Raw genomic sequence first — 16590 nt, forward strand, 5'->3', positions numbered from 1 at the left:
TACATACCAAACAACTGGAAACGTAATTAACAGGCAGCCTGGAGGGGCTCAGGGCCCATTGGTGCAGGGCAGCAGCAATAATCCCTCTATCAGATGGGCCCATGATGCCACCATCCATTACACAACTCCCTGGGCATCCAAGCCTCCTTTGACCAAACAATGTACCTTCCGGGAGACCAGACAAAATGCTAACCTCGGCAATGGCTCTGAGGTTTTTATCCACTGAAGTGATAAGTGGAGTCAAAGCCTGGAGATATGATCCCTCTGAAAAAGGAGAAAGACACCACAAAGGAATAAACACCTGCATATAAGGCTGCTACTACAAAAACACTGTTTACAGTAGACACAATGTAACAGCACACATCCTTGGTTATAGTTGTTGTAATAATGTGATACTGCAGCTTACAGAGGGCACAGGAAACCTCATTTAGAGTCATGTTTTTCCACAGAAGTCCAGAAGCCCAGATGGTATGGGCGGGTGTTTCACTAAGATGCAAATGAAATCAAGAGGACCCTGAAAATAATGCAAGCAACCTCCAATCCCAACACAACAACTATTCCACGTATGTACAGTTGCTATGGCAATATGGATCAAATCTCACCACCATTAACACCTTCAACCTTACAAGAAAGACAATTAAAAGTGCAGAGTATCAATACATCTGAGGAATGAGACCAGATTATGCGTTACATGCACCAAATTGATTTACTCTCATCAGCAGCAAAACAAGGTGTAATTCTCACTCTGTGTGTATCTGAGGCAAAGACGAATGTGTTCATTTGACACGGCAACAAGCCGTTTAATGTTACAAGCCTGCCCAGCACTGCAGCTGTTACTGTAACATATGTGTCAATTCAAATTTAATTTGAACTCACCCACAAAACTCAAACAATGGAGCTGCCATGCACGCTCTCTGCACTACATCTCATTTACCAGTGCAGTTTGTTTTCTACACAGTTCTGGCTGAAATCGGCACTGCATACAAATACATCTGTTACTTTTTCATCATGCCGAATTAAATTTCTCCTCAGAAAGTCCTCACACTGCTGTATATATTCTTTCAACTTGCAGATTAGAACAGTGACTTGCCAATCACGCATTACAGACAACACGAGGAAATGAGCAATTGTTCTTGGTGTGACAAGACACTGTTGCAACAGACCCAGTGTCTGGACCCAGAGATGACAACATTTAAGTACAAAAATGGGAGCAACTGACAGTTATACAAGGCATTTTTATTAGTTTTTATCTGACCTACAGTTTCCTGTACTTTGCATTATTATTTTCACTTCATGGTCTCTTACACTGAATAACAATTGTTTGAAAGCATGTTTGCATGTTTGAACATTCCCAAATGAAAACAGAGGACAGCAGCAAAGACAGACAATAGATAGGACAGACAAATGGAAACATGAATATGTCAATGACGAGAACACCTGCTGCGCTCATCCGGCTAATTATGGTTAAGTTGAGGATGTTTACTGCAATCTTGCAGCAAATATTTGGCAATGTAAACTACACCACCATCCTGCTGGGGCTTTGTCCTTTCGCGCCCGTGAGTGCATTATGTCCTGAAGCTGTGGCCAAACAGGCCTTCATACTGAATCACCCTGTGTTCTCTTAGTCTTCCATTTTAATCATCTGAAAAACAGATACATTTAAACTGTAATCAAATCTGACTACACAACAACTCACCCTCCTCTTACAAAGCGTATATTTAGGCTTCAAAGTACATTTTCTTTCATCTTACTAATGTAACTACATGGATTGTGTATTTGGCTGTACGCACTGTCACTTCTGAGTGCATAGTGGTTCTGTGGCTGATTGTTAAAAAGAAAAAATAACAAAGAAACAGACAGCAGCAGGTTTCGCAGAACTGCTGCGTTCACTACACAGCTGATGTATACAATGCTCACTGCTACCTCAGGTTCAAGCAATTTCCTGATGACATAGAGCATTGTCTTGTAAAAGATATCCATCTAATATAGCGTTATTATGTTAAGATATGCTCTGGCATGACATTTTGAATCTGCAAGTATTAAAAGATCCAATGAATGACCCCCGAACCATAACAGCTCTCCAACCAGAGTCTGTGGTTTACCACGTGCAGACACATTGTAGAGGAAGGTCTGACAGCCAATAAGAAAGTGTTCACTCATGAATAGGTTTGACCAATACATGTGGCTATATGGTGAGGAACAGAACTTGCTTGTAGGGACTAGTTTGAGGGGAGACGTAATGAAGGAGAGTTATTTTTGTTACTCACAAGTTTAGACAAAGTGTTATGATATGAGTTCTCTGGAGAAAAAAAAGGAACAAGCCAGTCCCATAGATTACAGAAGTACTGAAATGTATTAGATAAGAACAGAGATGATTATTAATTTGTGAAATATTTGAGGTGTGTGCACAAGACAGCACTTTGAGAGATGGTGCAAATTCAGCTTTGATATCATTCAGAGTTAAAAGAAAGGAGGAAATATCTAACGTTAGAATATTAGGGCAATATGACCAAAATCTTCTATCACAGTATATGTAATTTTATATCACAGTAAAAGTAGGCTATAAATCACAATACGCTAATTGTGCTGTAAATTAAATTTTAAAAGTGACTTAAAGTAACCATAACATCCATAACATTTCTTCTTTAATCTAGAACTTCCGTACAAACAAAAGAATGTCTGCCTCACATGAGACGACACGAGACTTAAGAACAAGACTCGCAACTGTAAAACTAAAATTCTGAGAAAACAGAAGCTTTGAAGTTCCTGAAAGTAAAAATTTCAAGTGTAACCGGTTTCTGAATTTACCACGTAACCCTTCCCCTTCATGTCTGGCCATATAATATTACCATGGAAGCAAGTGTATTCACATGATCAGGAGATCACAGGACCCAGCCCTATACAAAGCCTGCACTGAATAGCTCCTGCAATAGAGACCATACTACCAAATCTCTACTGGTGGACACATGTCAACTGTTGCATGATATATTTTACCGTCATAACCTTAATGGAAATTAAGATACATTCATATTTTGTTGATAGTTATTTTTAAGAATGAATACATATCTTCTCAGAGAAGAGAGGCCATACAGACAGCATGAATTATCAGTCACTGCAAAGAAGCTTGGAAACCTGCTTTCACCTAATGCCCAGGCCACACTGCCTACATGAGCAGTGCATGATGGCAACCTGGCTGAATGGCTGTAGTTCACACTTACAGTGTTGCCGCTGCAGAGATACCTGCTGCTATAACTACTGTATTTCCACAATTAAAAGTTGGCATTCTACAAATTCACAGAGCTGCGCAAGCCACTGCATTTTCAAAAGCACAGTCATGACAATGTTTCACAATAAAAGTCATTGTGTTAACGAGTGAGGAGATTCTGTCCACAGAATCGTTTTCAGAGGGCTTTTAATTTGAAACAGAACCACAAAATGTTGAGTTGATAATAAATATTTCATTTTTATCATGTCTGAGAGACATAAACATTGCCACTGTAGTGTAAGGTGGTACACTGTCAAAATAATCAACAAGACAATTTTTTACTGTCTATTTTTGCTAAAATAAATAAATAAATAAATAATTGCATGCCTCATGCGGAAAAAGTAGACTCCTATCCTCAAGATGTTCTGCAGCTGAGTGACGCTACTCACACTGGCAGTGTGGCTGCTCTAAACTGTTAACACAGGCGCCAAAAAAGGGATGGCATTCTACAACGCATACACAATGCTCATGCTGGCAGCGTGCCCCAGGCAAAAGGCTTTTTCATTGTAGCTAAAAGAGTCAATTGCAGATTTAACCTGATTGGTCCTTCTTAAATCTCAATGACACAACACTGATAGTCTTTATGTGTTACATAAAAAGCATGAAATGAAGTGACTGCAAAACATTTTTGGTGGCTGATAGCCAATTTCAACACTATTTTTTAGATGTCAGCTAACACGGTTAAATCAAACATGCCACTGCAAATAACTCCTTGAACAACACTCTAAATGGGGCTTATCATATAAAATCATCCAATGATCACTTAGACCAAATAAAGTGCTTTCTGAACATAAACATTTGATGCAGAAATAATGTAGCAATGAGAGCTACACAACCAGCCATCTCCTACTCATGCAGGTTTTGAAAAGAATGATGTTGAAAACCAGCATACCAGGGACCCCATTTTCTCCTGAACAGTCACCTCCTGACAGATGTGCAAACAAGACCTGGAAACAGCAGCCATTTTCTCTTGAACTGCTCTGCTGAGTAAAACCCGCCTTTGAAGCTTCTGGTTGGGCTGCAGTCTTGGGGGGGGGAGGGGAGTGAGAGCGATAGAGTGGGGGAGGGGAATCGAAGGGGGGGGAGGGGTGGTGGAATGGGAGCAGGGTGATAAATAATGATCCCCACACAGGTAATCACAACAACCATTTGTGCATTATTCTTTGCCTCTCTCAATGAGTCACTTAGCGACAGGCAATGTAGGTCGGCGAACGGTGGGGGATGGGAGCCTTCAGTCTCCAGGGGAAACACTTCTCCCACGCCATGAGAGACAACAGTCTGCAGGTTTTCATTCCAACCAAAGACGCTACCCACTGATTAGCACTCCTGTAAGTAAAGGGGAAGAACTCATTTGTGAAATAACCTGCTGAGGTGATCAGTTGGAATGAAAACCTGCAGACTGTTGGCTCTCCACACACATGCACGCACAGAGCTGGCCACCCTTGGAATCAGTGGGCCTAATCGACTGGTTCTTTCAACAGTTAACAATGAAAGAGGTCATCGAGGTAACACATTAGAAGAGCTATTTTGTGCACTACAACAGCTACTGTTACTGCACACCTGCTCCAATGCTATCCTCACAAGAATTACAAATCTAAGATATGCACCTTGATAGATTTGCAGCAATATAGTGAGAGGTGTGTTTTTTTTTCTCTTTCAATGGAGAACTGCACATTCACAGGCGCCACCATCAAATGTATTTTCTCCCAGGGGGATGGATAGCAAGGATCACTGAAGGGATTCATTATGATGGCTCCTAATCGGGGGCATCAGGACCTAAGATCCAGCCTCATGCTGAAGCCATTAGCATCAAATAAAAATGACAACTCCCACTTGCCTATTGCAGTCTTTTAGCATTCTCTGTAGAAACAAAGGATATCGGCATTGCTCAAAGAAGAGAACTCCTGGGTTGTTGCCCATTGATGTGGACAATAACATACACAAAAAGAACAAAACATACCTATCAATTTATCGATAGGTATATGAGTAAGAATTGGAGATGAGATCAGAGTTATATTTTCCTGAATATTATTTCATCTTGCCCATACCAATGCAGATCCTTGTATATATTAGTCAGGGATATTTTTGGTCTAAACATCAGGTTAATGGGTAGTTTTAGTCCCCTAAACTTAAAAAAAGAACTCCCAAGATTCAGCATTACACTCCTACAACATTATCAAACTTGTAATCGCCAGTTTAAAGACAGGAAGGCATCGAATTTGATGCATCAGACTTTTCTCTTTTTTAATTCAAACAACTAGGAAATCAAAAATTTTATACCTCATTGGAGCGCTATTAAAACTGAGAGTTACTTGTAAACGGCAAATTTATTAGGTAGCGTTTATGTTAAAAAAAAAAAAAAAAGATTCATTTACATGTACCCACAAGGAGGGTACAATTGGGCGGGGAATGTCGAAAAATTTCACACCTTCATTTGGTTCTGGTCGCTTTCACACTGCACTTTTTAAAGTGGACCAAACCGCCTGGACAAGATCAGGCAGTTACAACAGCCGCTCGTTTGGGGGCAGTATTGCCCAAAACGACCACTGACCAGGAAGAAAAAAGCACGAGGAAGAAGAAAACCTGGATCATCAATTGGTCAACTGAAAACAGAAATCCACCCCCTTCAACTGGCTTGGTCACCATAAAAACAATGGAGCACCACCAAATCTATGTAGTCTTGGGGTTTCTGTTTTTACCCTGGTGTTCTCACTGCTCCACGTCTGCCCACGAGACATTTTCCAACTTTTCCTTTTTTTAACCTCTGGTTCTCCCGGTTCGAGCTGTTGGCTTTGGGGTTTTTTTTCTACCTAAAATGCACTGCACTCTACGTCACCTCCTCTCTTTGGTTCACTTCCTCTCTTTGGTTCACTTCCTCTCCCTGGTTTGCTGAATAATCTGTTTGCATTTCTGAATGTTAGCGAACCGCACCAGGGTTCACTTGCAAGTGAACCGAGACCCCCAGTTTTCCAGCAGACCAGGGTTTGCTCGTTTGGTACGCACCAGAGTTCGAATGAGTGTTCACACCACTCCAAACCAACCAAACTATCTGTGGAAGGGGACCAGAGTTTGTTTAATGTGGACCAAATAGCGCCAGTGTGAACATGACCTTAGCGCAGCTCTCTTTAGAGCCACAACAGGCTTCATGAAATTTTCTTATGTTATCATATATAACTTTACAGTGACAACATCTCACACGATACATCATATTATCATGTCTTTAATATGCCAGCCATGGCTCAAGGATATAGCGCAGGGTAGGAAAAAAAAAAAAATCAGATTATTGTCCAGACAGCTTTTACACTAACCAGGTTATTGCAGAGCATGAAAACACTTTGATTTTCTGGTTTCTCAAAATATCATGGTTTCATATGTGCATGTAAGCACACAAAGCGCCAGTCGCTGTAGGGCATGCATGTGTATATGACTGTGTGGGGGCGGGTGGCAAGTAAATACGTTGTGCGGAGGAGATTGTGGGGCAGAGAGAGCTCTTTTGATGCTCAATGTAGCACATGCATACAAAACAAACATCTTTCCGTAATGCTCTAAGAATGAAGCAGAAGCCCCGGCATTTTTACTTCACACTAAGACAATAAATAACTCTTCATTCAGCACAGTGCCATTACAGTTATGTCAAGATATTATGTGCAGATAACATTTAAACAGGATAATTTGTCCCTCCACTTTAACCCGTCAAAGACACGGAGTGAACAACTGAACACAGTCTCTTTTATATAGTCAAATTCACTGTACAACAATGAAAAGGTAGTAAAATGAGGTGGCTTCAAATCTAGGCCAGTGCATACTTTCTGCGTCTGTGTTGCATGAGCCACAAGTTCCTGTGTACTGCATCTAAAATTGAGTGTAAATGATCCGTACATTATGTCAAACTAAACTGTAAAATCTGTCATCTGGCACTAGTCTTCTGGTTGTGTTGACATATTGTAAATGCAGCCATTGTCTCCAGCGCCAACAGGAACTGAAACTATCACATCTTTATGGGAACATACAGTATGTCTTCACAAGAATTTCCGTAAGTGCAGGTTACTAAGAGGGAAAAAAAAAAACAAAGGATTTTATAATTTCAACCTTTTTATTTTGTCACATAAATGTATATTTCTGCATCCATTCAGCAACACAAAAGACATGAACTTGAGATTGTTACAGTTGACACAGAGGCCTCAGCCAGGCAATTCTTTTTTCAGCAAGATGAGGATTGCACAAATAAGCTGTAAACACAGAGACACACCAGTGTGGGCAATACAAGTGTTGCTATGGTGACCAGAAGATCTTGCTTCTCTGTCAACAGCTGCTCATGCCACCCTAAATACCCCCCACTCTCCTTGAGCTTTCCTTCCATCTGACATCAGGGTCAAACAAACACGGCAGACAACTGAAATTCTGATCTTCATTCTAAGCTTTCCTCTGACTGTTTCTTTATCTAACATTTACACAGTACGACACGGCATTAATACCACACACCCAAGATTTCCTTTCGTAGTGTGTGTGTGTGTGTGTGTGTGTGTGTGTGTGTGTGTGTGTGTGCGTTCTCTACACCGCTAAGCAATTGTCTGCACATTCAATGAATGTTTTGCAATGATTGCCATTTCTTGTTGTAACCAGAAAGAACTCAGAGTTCACATTGTTAAGGCTGTTAGTTTAGAAACTGAAAATATGGAGAATTTTAGATCTGTATGGGTACTACAATTGTAAAATACAAACAATCATGAGATACCAACACTAGTACATATATGCTATTTCATAAAGACTCTGGGCCACAAACATAGCCTTCTTATGAGGCAATAACTGGATTCGGTGCATGCATGTACAACATTTGCCCAAATATTATGCTTGTCCTTTTATCCGCCTACACCACTGGTTAGGCCAGACTGTGGTATGACGTTGAGCTTCAAATGACAAGGAGTAGGAAATTACAAACCCTGCAGCGGCGAACATGAAACTTTCACTAACATCCTAAAAATGGTCGTTGCATTTCTGTAGCAGTGTTGTCGAAGCAGTGTGCTTGTAGCCTGTACCCTACCTTGGGTAGGGTATCGAGAACCAGTCCCAAATTAGAACCAGTTCCGAAATAACGATTCCAAAGAAATCATTGAGAAATTTAAATTTCAGTTCTGCTTATTGGTTCCTACACAACTACGCACTGGTGCTCTGTCTGAACTTGGTGATGCTTCGCAAAACAAAATGTTTGTCCAGGTGCTATAGGAAGATCAATAAGAGTTGCGAGCACACAAGTTTGGATAAAGCTGTGTGCCATGGATGCCATGGATGCCATGGTCTCTGCTTCAATCGTCAACACCTTGCTAAACACACACTGCGCTGAGCTTAACTCTTTTAGGACCACACATCATTGTCAACCCAGTCGTATATTTTTCTAAAAGACGCAAAGAATGTTCTTTCGTCTGTCAAATCATATGCTGTTTATACTGACCATTTCATCTGTGAGGTAAACAGGCCTGCCTGGATCTGTCTTCGCACGTCACGCTCTCCTCACATAATCCAGAACTATGAGTCGAGACTGTCACCAGCAAAGCAGAGCGAAGACAGTTGAGAAGGTGAGTAACAGTTCTCGTAAAGCAATGTCTGGAAAATTTTACTTTTTCAAGCACTGGCCGGATGGAGCAACTGGCTGACTGCATGTATTGTATGACACTGTGTCATTTTGGTGAGTACAGTGAATGAAAAAAAGAATTGACGGTTATTACTGAATCATGTTATTTAGTAACAATAACTAAATTAAACTGTATGAAATCAATTTATAAGTATCATTACTCGTATGCAGTGAATTGTGTATGTGAATGAATATAAACTGTGTAAAAGTTTTAAAAAATACGGTGTTTTTGTGAAATAACATTTTGACCCTGCCCCTAAAGGTGGCAGTAGACCAGCAACTCAGTGTTTTGTTAAGTAAAATTACTGTGTGTAAAAGGATTCTGGTGACTTAACGGCTTCAATTCCCTGTTGGAAAAGATTGTCTAATGGCAAGGTAAAGCGGTGAAATTATTCAAAATATAGCATACAGTTGAACTGATAAGAGTTTTTGGGTGGGCTATTTTTAGGTGGCTAAAAGCTTATCAAATGAGGCAGCAATTGTTCAGTGCAATTTGATTTGAGCTAAATGATGTGAGGATTGTTACACTCAGAAGTAATTGTAAACAGACATTAGCCCTTTTTACAAGGAGATTGTGTTATAGGGCTGCTGCGACGTCCCCTCTTCATGCCGGCTTTGCATTTTTTACACAGAACCAAACAAGGTTGTGTTGGTCTCTAATGTGACATCTAACATATGCGTCAGCAATGCTTTATAAATAACAACAATGCTATAACATGGCACATTTAACAATCATTTACCATCCCTTTTATGTGGCAGTATATCTGGTCCTTTGCTCAGAGGATAAAGAGCTCCCAGACCTCATTGTTTTCCCAATTTGCAGACATATTGGGCTACTGTTCTTCTTCTTTGAGTTAGCTGCTAACAGCTAACAGCTTCTTTTCAATCTCCCACAGAGGGCTGCATTCATAACATGTTGTCATAAAGTCATACCCGTGCCACTCATGATCCTGAACTGCCAGCTGTCCCATTTATACAGAAGTCAATTTGGCACTGTAACTACTTCTGGTGCCACGTTAAAGGCAACTCTGTCCCCCCATTTCGCAACTGTACCTTTAACACAGAATGGCGAGGCGGAATAACAATGTGAAATTACCACCTTGAAAAGGCAGTGTAAAAGGGGCTATTGTGATATGGGTTATACCCAGCCCTAACCCTATCACTGGCTGCCAGAACAAAGCTTTTGACAGATAACCTGAGTACATATAAAACAGATCTCTCATGAAAATTCAAAGACTCATGTAAGTTTGGTAGCTGTTCATTCATTTACAACATTGCTCAAAATAGTCTTGATTAAACAAAGATATTTAAGTGGCGGGTAATGCTAGAAACAGAAAGGCCAGCCATAAAAGCAAGGGGTGAGATGCCATAATTGTAAAAATACAGCCCCTCTAATGTGGTTATTACAGAGTTGTGACCATAATGAGATATTTGCTGAGCACCATTTTACAGTTAATAAATAAACTTGTCAGTGCTCTTTCTGTTGTTGCACAACCAATGTCACAGCTCAGACGTATTTCTGGCCTTTCTCTACTGAATGTTGCAACACTTACTATAACACTGTCTCATTGTTGCAATATTTACACAAGCCGTTAAGTATCATAGCAAAAAATTAAATACATATCTGTCCCATTCAACTGCCAATTGGAGCAATGGCGTTTATAGGTATGAAACTCTCCTGATTGAATGATCAGTGCATGATGATACAAATTCATGTTTCAGCGATATCTTTCAGATGTTGTTCTCTTTATGTAGGCTGTTTGAGAGCACAAACTTGTCTTTACTTTTACTTCACTGGTGAACAATACACAAAGTATCTGTCAGGAAAAGAAAGGCTAAGGGGCGAAACAAAATTCCCTTTAGTAAAGATGTTTCACACTGTGGCATGCATGTACTTGCACAACTTCCTCAACAGTCATCCATCAGCAGTAATAGTGCTGTAAAACTAGTAAAAAATGATCAGCCTACTTCAGAGGCTCACTAGAACGATAGCACCATAGATCCTAGTCTTTTTTTCTTCATTACATGTTGGCATTAATATAAGATGACCTGTTTGTGCTGGCAGATTGACCCTGTGAAACAGCGTCTGTGTCTACTGACTGAATGTAACCTCACACAGAGAGATGTGCTCTAAAAAGTGAACGTGCCCTATTAACAATAAATGTCAATCAATAGCTGTGACGATTTCAGACAAAAGGGAAACAGAAACTGATTAGCTGCTAGACACAGTTGAAGACTTAACACACCCTTAAAGGCATGTGGTTCCCTCCTACTTGCTTTAATTTGAATACACGCACAAGTACAGAGTCAAGGCACAACAGACAAAAGTTCATGCAACTATAAACAGAGCCGCCCTGAATCCAAAATAAATCCAAATAAATAACCATAGCCTTGAACTAGCCAGAACTTGTATGGGCGTTATTTCAGAGTAACCACTAGTCTGCCAGTTGGCTGGTAGCCCATGCACACTGTACGACTCTTGCGGAGGGAGAGAATGGCTCACCTCCCCCCATGGCCTATCATAAATAAATACTGCTACAGAAATATTTGGACAGCCCGATACAGAGCTTTGCAGCACCACAAGGCTGACATGGGCTTTCTCAGGGACTTCCTTGCCCTACTTATGAGCAGGGGATACATTTTTGTTTTGAACACAGAGTCTAAAACAATGTACGCCGGATTGGCTGTTGCCTCCTCTGTGTCTGAATGCAAGCCATGGAAGCCATCAGATGAATGAGTTATGATTCTTCACATATGATAGGCCATCCACTTTTGTCAGACGGCATACGCACTGAAACCAAAAACAACACGTTTCATCTTCAGATCCTGTCACTGAGCAAGAGGCAGACAGACAATAACCTGTAGGCCAACAACATTATCAATTGATGCCCTCTGAGGACTCGGCATAAAGGCAACTGTGTCTGTCTTCTGAAGCACCAAATTAAAAGAAAGACAATAAAAGCTCCTGCGAACAACATGTTAACTAGGGATGATTTAAAATCTATGAAGCATTGGGAAAACTTACAGCTACTCACTCTGTAAAAATAATGAGAGGTAGCACTGACTTTAGACACTGACAATAACACATTTAAGGATCAATAAATGCAAATGTGGGACGTTAAGTTTAAACATGCAATTAAGACATAATAAAACACCTATTGTTCTTTAAATAGACAGCACTAAACCTGTTTTTGTAACCACTGCAATTAGGGTTATCTGCAGGTCCTTAGGTTGGGTGACAAAACTGGTAAACACACAAATAGGGTAGGGCAATATGGTTGGACTCTGTGTGCAAATGTTAACAAGAACACTTTGAAATTTGAGTAGATATGGGAAATATCAGCAAAATGGCTAACTGGTGTTTAATGTGACGCACTGTCACACTTTTATGCATTATATCAGACAAGACTCTTTGAACATGCAGAACAAAATCTTGAGCAGCTGATTTTTTTAACTTGAATCTGCATTTTATTTTGAATCTTTAATTTGTACTGTCACTCTATATTTATCTCGCCTTTTAAGTCCACATATTATATTAACTGAATGCTAAAATGCTAACTATATGGTGCAACAGGCTATTGCTTTAGCCTCTTTCCCACTGGACCAAAAAACCCACCAACATCTGGCTTTTGTCTTTAGTGGGAAAGGTTACACTCTGCATTCACTCCCAGGACAAATGACACTGCACTAGTCACGGTTATTCATCAGCTCCAACTCCAATCGGCAGTGATGGAAACATGACACCCAGGCGGACATGCTAATTTTCGCGACTCCCTGTTATCTTAGCCACAAATTCCATTCGTCTTCATCCAAGCAGCACTCAAACACCATTAACAAATTAATAAGCAAGACTCAATTGAAAGAGAGACTGATAGTAAAAGATATAAACAAGAAATAGCCTAACCATTATAACATTTTCCGTGGTCTCCATGCTGCCCTCTACTTTTTACTAATCTCGTTTTCCAGCGCACATATGACGTCAAACTGGACACACCAGAAAAAAAAACAGAAATGTAGAGTTCATCACATTTAAGGGGGCTTTAACACCTACATATACCCACTAATTTTGGTGGAAATGGGGTATAAGTTAACACAAAATGGAGTAAACGAGCAAGCTGTGCTAAGCAAATAATCATGACGCTCAATGCATGGAAGCATCTTGGATTTCACGCAATAGATGCAAGAATATTGGGTAAAGGTCAAGCTGTCTGTGGACTGCCTGACAGGAACATAACTAAGACAACAAATAAAAAGCTATCTGTTGTGTTACGATGTCACAAAACAACACCAATTTGATGATAAAATTTGGAATTCATTACAAAAACGAACATGGTCATTATTAACTCTTTCACCTTGGTTAAAAGTGATAGCCCTATTACATAACCTGGCACAATGAAATTCCAGAAAAAGACTTTCTGCCCTAAAAAAACACTGCTTTTCTCTTTATTTACAGCCTAAATGAATCCAATGCTAACAACAATTGTTGTATCTCTGTGGTGACTGTGACATTAGTGGAGAGTAGTCGGTGTCTTCCGGCTTATGACCAATGGCTTACCATTCAAAAAACCCAAAACGGTGACCGCCAAAATGTCACATCAAGTCTGGTCAGTGTCTCCCCATCAAAGAGGGCAACTTCTTCATTAAAATACCTCCTTCTAATTTCAGCAGCCAAACAACACCGCCTGATATTGTGACTACACAACAGCCACTGGGTCAAGACGAAAACGGGGGCATCACTTTGGCATTAATTATTTGGGCCATTGAAGTAGAATCAGGCTTCAAAACAGCAGTGTGCTTTAGCAGTTATTTTCATCTGAATGCCTCTCATGTCTTTGCCTTAATGAAGATAATAAACACTTTGATGCTCAGAGGCTAGACGAGACATCTTAACTGTGTCTGTACACGCTGTATCCCATTATTCCAGGAACTACAGAGAGCAGCCAAGGCTACTAACTGGAAAATAAGCAGAATTTATAGGGTCCCTCAACTGGTTTTATTAAGTGTTCTGTGGATGTGAAATCACCATGTCCTCAAGCTTCAGTTGGAGAAATTGGTGCCTGTGTTGACACAGAGTCAGGAAACAGCTTCACATTGTAGTTATACAGTAACATGAACAGTCTCTTAAAAGCTGGTGGCAGTGCCCCCCCACTCATGAGCTTTCTTATAGTCTGTATGGCAACATAAATATATGTATAAATCATATTAAAATAGGCTAGTGCAACTATATGAGGTTGAGGGTTTCTATTGTGCTAGTAAGAGCAAAGTATATATCCCAATAATTCACCAAAAATGGGACAACATTCAACCTCTAAAACTTATTATTTTGCAAAGTAGTCCACAGCCCAGCTTCCAAGGTGTAATGTGAGTGTGGAAAACACAGTCTCAGGGAAGTAGGTTGTTTGGAAAACCGACAGAGAGCAAATTAAAAAGACACAAGCAGGAATTTCAACACACGTGTGGAGTTAAAGGGTGACTAAGCTATGTGCCGGCAACCTCCTAATCAACGCCATAATCACCAATTTCTGAATGTCATTATCCTCCTCGTGTAAAACCCACACACACACTCACACATATAGGCATAAACACAGAAGCAGGCTGAATGCAGTGCATTCTAAAACCATGCCACTTTAACTGGCTTACCTTTTATTGTGAGAGTGAACTCGTGGTGTCCGCCGCCACCTCTTCCTCTTCCACAAGGAGAACCTCCAACTTCAGCAAGCTAGCGACGACTTTCCTCCCATTTTGCTTACCGTCATATTTCAAGTTCCGACCGCCGCTGCTGTGACTCACTGTCGACTAATTTGGTGTGCTAACAAAGCAGTAATGGCTCAGACGCGCTCGCAACTGGCGGTAAAGTTGGAATAAGCCCGAGTTTCTGTGGCTGGGGCTGCAGGCTAGTTACTCTGTGGAGTTTCAGCGTTCACTGAGAACAGGAACGTTAAGAGACAGCGGCAGCAGCAGGCGCTCAGCGGCAGCGGGAGAGAGACGTAGACAGAGAATAGAGGGGTGGTGGGGGGTGAAAGCCAACTGACCTTAAACCTGAATATCAAAAACACCACTAAACATGCAGGTTAATTACTTAATCCACCAGTAGTCTATACCGTGCACACGTCACTTCCCGTATTACACACTAAAATGTTACTTTGTAAACATCTTGCCCCTCTACTGTCGTTTAACTTCCACCGGGGCTGTGTGCTGTACCCACACAGCTACTGTATGTTTCCTATAGCTTACATATATATATATGTATATATATATATATGCACCTAAAACACCGCTTATTTTAGACACAAAATACACACTAGGTTGCCCGACGTACGCCGTTAAAATAGCACGCTCTCGAAAAACCGCGCTAAAGTGTGTTATTACTTTGATATTTTGTCCCCCAGTATAGGCAGTGTGCTGAGTCTCACAGGCTACAGTGTAATATGTTGCCTATCTGGCCTGTGAGCCACTTCCCCTCCCCCACACTCCACTATTTTTCGCCTGCCCGGTCACACAGCGGTTGATTAATTCTCCTTTCGCCTTGCTCAGTCATTCAGATTTGGAAAGTAAATAACAAGTTGACATCATTACGGCTCTACACTGGTGTGACACATTCCTTTGGTTACCGTACACACGGCAATATGCGCGCAGGAAATATTCCGGCTACGGCTTGTGTTTTGAACTGTGTCTTTTGAGTTGCATGGCCTCAAAGCAGTGGATTTGAATGAGTGAATGACTTTATTTCAAACCAAAAAATAAATAAAAAAACAAGACAAAGATAACAGTGTCCAAAAAGGAATAGGTAGAAGTAAAACGTACATGTCCCAACCCGTCTTACATTTCTTCTTTTACTCATATATTTTTTCAACAAATTCCCAAGTTTATTTACACCGAATATACAACAATCCCAAATCTATTTACCACCCAATTAAATAAATAAGTAATAAACCCAGTTTATTTGCAGTCGAAGTACCACCAAGTGTTCCAGAATAAACATGCACCCCCCACCACAGCATTTCCTCATTTATAAACCTGCCAAATTTATCAATATATATTTTTGTATAATATTTTAAATTGATTTTTTCAGAGCTCTCAACCCCCTATTCTGCTCCAAGATTCCTCAGATCAAAAAAACAAATGTTGTTAAAAGTCCCACGGTCCAGACTTCTAACCAAGGGCGATCATGCTTTTACTGTCGACTGACTCAGTTCCTCAGTTTAAAAAGTTATTAAAAACCCACCTGTACAGACTTGCATTTATATAACATTGTTTGACTTTGAAGGTGTGTTTGTGCGGCTATATTTGCATATACACATGTGTGTATACTTATATGTGTGTTTATGGGTATGTTTGCATGTATGTGCAGCCTTTATGTGTACATATGTGCATAGACGTGTGTGCATAGATGTATGTATGTAAGAGTATATATCTGTTTGCATGGACATATGTGTATAAGTTTATGTATATATTAGCATTTTTAAATTGCATTTTCTGTGGATGATGTTCTTTTACTTCTTTGTTTTTCATAGTGTATGGTACTGTAAAGCACTTTGTAACTTGGGTTTAGAAAAGTGCTATATAAATAAAGTTTTTTATTATTGTTATTATTATATACTGAAATACACAGACTCTTCCTGGTTGTACGAACACATTGTTTTTTTTAAATTATATTGTCCTCTTAAATTATAACCCTGATCCCTGTTACGAAACA

The 16590-nt window shown here is 40.2% G+C and overlaps 1 protein-coding gene across 1 annotated transcript in view; it reads right to left on the reverse strand.

Moving 5' to 3' along the window:
• Positions 1 to 15335, reverse strand: part of tbl1x (transducin beta like 1 X-linked) — a 32602-nt gene extending 17267 nt beyond the window's left edge. The window contains exon 1 of the mRNA XM_049594412.1: positions 14535 to 15335. The gene's annotated coding sequence lies outside the window, so the exon portion shown is untranslated. The remainder of the gene's footprint in view (positions 1 to 14534) is intronic.
• Positions 15336 to 16590: the final 1255 nt, after the last annotated feature.

Source organism: Epinephelus fuscoguttatus, linkage group LG13 (genome assembly GCF_011397635.1).
Source record: "Epinephelus fuscoguttatus linkage group LG13, E.fuscoguttatus.final_Chr_v1".
NCBI classification, from domain to species: domain Eukaryota; kingdom Metazoa; phylum Chordata; class Actinopteri; order Perciformes; family Serranidae; genus Epinephelus; species Epinephelus fuscoguttatus.